This window comes from Aedes aegypti, chromosome 3 (genome assembly GCF_002204515.2).
Source record: "Aedes aegypti strain LVP_AGWG chromosome 3, AaegL5.0 Primary Assembly, whole genome shotgun sequence".
Lineage (NCBI taxonomy): Eukaryota > Metazoa > Arthropoda > Insecta > Diptera > Culicidae > Aedes > Aedes aegypti.
The window spans coordinates 55,626,009-55,630,994 of NC_035109.1; positions in this window are offsets into that span (position 1 = coordinate 55,626,009).

Here is a 4,986-nt window from a genome sequence, read left to right on the forward strand (position 1 = left end):
CTGTCTTTTTATTCAGAACACCTTGATTCAAATTCCGAACTATACAAATCAATTGTATTCAAATGAATAATTTCGCTAATAAAATAGTAGGGAGCCGGATCCTATTTTTGGAACTTTTGATTCATTTCGGCAGTGGAGTTTTTTGAAAGTTATCGAGCTGATATTTGGGCACAATATGCGTCGTACTAAAGCGCTTCTTATTGCAATTGGAGATAATTCTTGGATTCCAACAGAAAAGTAATTATTTTGGTCTAAATTATGAAATTTTGTTAAACATTGTTGAACTCTCTGTGGTCAATTTTTCGGAAACGTAACAAGAATCTTGACATTTTTGAAAGGGTTCTGAATCATTCATTCAAAAAGACATCTGATGCTTTCTTTGTGTTTTGACAAATATCGATACTATTCTTTTCGTTGAGAAAACTGAAATTCTATAAAAGTTATGACATGCAATTTGTGCTCACACCATGAATCTTTCTATTGTCTATATCATAGGTTCCCAAACTTTTTTGTTGCGCGACCCACCTAGGCAACAAGCATATTCCTTGCGACCCACCCGTGAAAAATTGTCCAGAGAAAAGTTTTGTACTGAAGCTTCTGAGGTCAGTTATTACTTGTTGCGAATGGGATGTGATCACAAGACGTAATTCACAATGACATGCACCATGCTTGGTGAAAATTACTGTTAATAAAAATTATTTTTTTAACTCGTCACTGCTTGTTATAAAATGAAAACATCAACATAAAAAACTCTTATAACAACACTAAGAATTGTTTGAATGTCTCGGCATCTATGAACATTCTGTTTAGACTTGATTATATTCTCGCAAAACTATTCGATTAAGTGAAACTTCCATGAGTAGATGTTTAATTGCTCAATATTTACCCTCGGAATCACACGGGATCAATATTTCGATTCATAATCGAAGTTGCATGTACCTGAGATTTTTTCGACCCTGGAAGTTTCTTTCACACCCTGCAAGTTTGAAAATATTCAGTAGGAAAAATAGTATATTTCCGAATTTAAGGGTTATTTTACACACTTATTTTTTTTTTATTTTAGGAAAAGCCAATTTTGCTGCAGAAACTGTCTCATGGATGGGAAATTCTCCACGACAGAATATTTTTTATTATTTTATTATTTTTTAATAAGATTTTTTTTAGAAAGAACGCCTAGAGCAGGGCTGGTAACAAGTCACTTTTTAGTGACTTGGTTTCATTTTTTCGACCTGGTCACTTAAAAGTCACTATTTCCCACAAAAAGTCACTAAAGTTACTTTTTTTCAGAAAAATGGTCTCTAAAGTCACTACAGTTAACTCTCCCTTACTCGATATTCCGTATCTCGATATCGAGTTAGAGAACCATAGTAAAAGTTGGTTTTCATGGCTAACTCGATGGTCCCTTGAAACGCAGTTGCACTGCTTTTGTGTTCTGTAACTCGATACCTCCCTAACTCGATGGTCCCTTCAATATCGAGTAAGGAAAAGATGACTGTATTTTTGTGATCTGCTGAAAATTAAATTTAAGGCTGGTTGAGCTTTTCAAACTCCATAAAAAAGAAATTGATATGTGTAATACATAAAGACAAATATAGTGTGATTGGGAAACGAAAGTGTCAAGAAAATAGGGAATCCTGGCTAGCTTTATGGAAGAATTCAGGTGAATATTTCGTAAACATTTCCCATAAAAAATGGCAATTTTTTCTGAGAAATTTTTTGTAGGAGATTCTGGCAAAACTTAGGGCAACTTCACCGGTAGACCAAATCACAGGTTTGGTTCAAATTTTTGGACCATAGTAAAGAATTGAGCTTGAACCGATGTTGCAATTGAAGTTCCAATTTTATTTTATACCAGTTTTCAGGTCTATTTTTTGGAACAGGCTAACAGCCTGGTATATTTTTGGTGGGAGTTGAACCAAGATTTGAGCTGTTTGATTTAAAAAGGAAAGCAAACATCAGGCTATTTTTTCCGAGGAATCAAAGAATTTCTACGAGAATACATCTACAGATTCCTCAACGAAGTTCTCCAACAGAGTACTCCAGGAGCTCTTCCAGAAATTCTACCGAAGTTGTTCCGATGTGTCTAACACAACTTCCACCAGGAACTAATCCATGGATTCCCACCAGTAGTTTCTTCATGGATTTATTACGGGGACTTCTTTCAAGAATTCATCCGCGGATTTGCTACAGCAAAACCTCCGGGGGTTTCCTCCAGGAATCTCTTCGGGTATTTCCATCAAAAATTTCTTCGTAGATTTCGTCCAGAAATTCTTCCAGGAATTTCCTTCAGAAAATCTCTTAAGGATTTCCGTCAGGAATTCTAAGAATTTGTTTCTAAGAAATGCTTCGAAAATTTTCTCCAGAAGTTCTTCTACTAATTGCTTCGGGGATTTGTTCAGATAATTTATCCGAGGATTTTCCCAGGAGGAGGATTTTGTCCAGAAATTCCTCTGGAGATTTCCTCCAGAAGAAAGCAAATTTAAACCGTTTATAGTGATATCAGTGGCGATTCCCAAGCGTCAAATATACTGTTAATAAATTTTAGCAACACATATGCGGTTTACAATGTTACATTGATTTGACCGCTTTTATTCTAAATTAATGATTAAACAGTCATTTAGCTCATGGAATGCAATGAAGTCAAATGGAACGTTGTGAAACGAAACGCTGAATCAAAACAAAACAGCCAGAAGACTAAATAGATACACGGTTTATGTATTCAATATCAAATGGTTTGCATGAGGTACCGTCCAAATTAGCGGGGGTGCATGGTATGCAAAATTAGTCATTTTCAGGGTCGTAGAACATACAAATCCTGTAACCTCACGAGTTTTACGATATGATTGTTTTCAGAAATTCATTTATTGGAACGTTCAGTTTAATTGTAGATATTAGTGTTATAAATGTTTACTTAGAAGAAAGAGTTTTAATTTTACAGAAATTCTGGCACAAATTTTATCATTGTTTCAGTTTTTCTGCTTGTTTTAAATATTTGATAGGCAAGGATTTTTTTTTCAGAATGTTCTGAAATTCATCCACTTTTTATGAATAAGTTAAATCTTAAAAGTACCATCTTTCTGAGCAATCAAGGCTTATCCTGGACAGACAAATGTTAAGAAATATTTCCAGCCATTACTGCTGTTCTTTACATTCTAAAATTACCCAAGTCACTTTAAAGTCACATTTTGGTCACTATTTGGTCACTATTTTGATCATTTTGGTCACTAAAGTCACTATTATTTTGGTCTTTGATTGCTACCAGCCCTGCTAGAGAAGGCTGAGTGGTGTTAGTATACTATAGTTCTACTTTTGTCAACACTTTCTTTAATAATTATTCAAATGTGTTAGCTTTAGGCCTTCGCCTTAGAATAGTATTAACAGCGCAGACCCATGATCGCTGGAAGAAACTGTCTTAGTGATTAAGTAAGAATATGATGAATAAGTTCCAACCAGTGGCCGATGTTTAAGGAAACATGAGAAAAAAAAATGGGGTCCAGATAGCCGTAGCGGTAAACGCGCAGCTATTCAGCAAGACCAAGCTGAGGGTCGTGGGTTCGAATCCAACTGGTCGAGGATCTTTTCGGGTTGGAAATTTTCTCGATTCTCAGGGCATAGAGTATCTTCGTACCTGCCACACGATATACGCATGCAAAAATGGTCATTGGCATAGTAAGCTCTCAGTTAATAACTGTGGAAGTGCTCATAAGAACACTAAGCTGAGAAGCAGGCTCTGTCCCAGTAGGGACGTAACGCCAGAAAGAAGAAGAAGAAGAGAAAAAAAAAATGGAAATAAATTCATATTTTGGTTTTTTTTGCGACCCACCAAACATTGGCTCACGACCCCCCAGGGGGTCGCGACCCACACTTTGGGAAACTATGGTCTATATTGTTAGCATATTGACATAGGTTTGGTAAAAATAAATCATCGAAAAACTGAAAAATGATTATGAGAAAGTTTTTAATTTAATGTTAGTACAATATGTTGCGAACCTCGCGGCAGAGGATTTTACGATGTTTAGTGAAAAATAAATTAATACATAAAATACGAAGACATTTAAAAGATGAAAATTAAACAATTAATAATGATACTGGACTTTGAGCTTCAGAAGATTAGTTCTACATAGTCCTTAAGGTAAAATACAGTAATGTCCCGATTTTGTCAGCCCCATGCTGCATTTCGGGTTGACAAAATCGGGAAAGCTAAAATCGGGATAAAATTTTTCGACTGGTTTCAAGTTTTATTTTAACTTAAGGACTTAGTTTTATGATTTTGTTAATATAAACATTATTTTTTTACTACCATTTTCTATGTACCGTAATCCAAGGTAACATTGATAAGTTTCTTGGATGATTATGAAGAATTTCAAAATTCAAAAATTCGATCTTTAGAGGATTGTATAGACATGGGCAAGATCATAATTGACTTTATGCACCCAATATTGCCAGTAAAGATGTTTTCAATCTAATTAAAATAAATATTAATTTTAGGCTAATAAAATCGTGAAAAAATGATGCTTAAATCGGGGGTAGAAAAACTAGGGTCAAAAAGCGTGCTAAAATCGGGGGTAGATAAAATCGGAGGTAGATAAAATCGGGTCATTACTGTATACTCAAAACATATAATTTTTTTCTGTTCTCTGCGATTACTATTGAGAATTTCTGTGGCTTATGAGTGTATCTAACTTCCTAGATATTTTGATCAAAACTATTCTTTAAATTTTATTTACTAAATTTTTACCTCAAGTTGGAATGGCTGTTTTGATGGTTTTAAACAATGTTCACATTTTTACGCCAACATTTCGAAAGTGTCAATGAGCATTATTGAATTAGAGCTCAAATCCTGCTGACGAGGATCTTTTTTAGCTGGAAATTTATTAGACTTCTTAACCGAAGTATGCACTTCAACAGAAAAGTAATCGCCTATCTCGATGTGTGGGAAATTTCTTGCAAGAAATGCTCAAGAAAAGCATTTTTCTTTGATCGCAG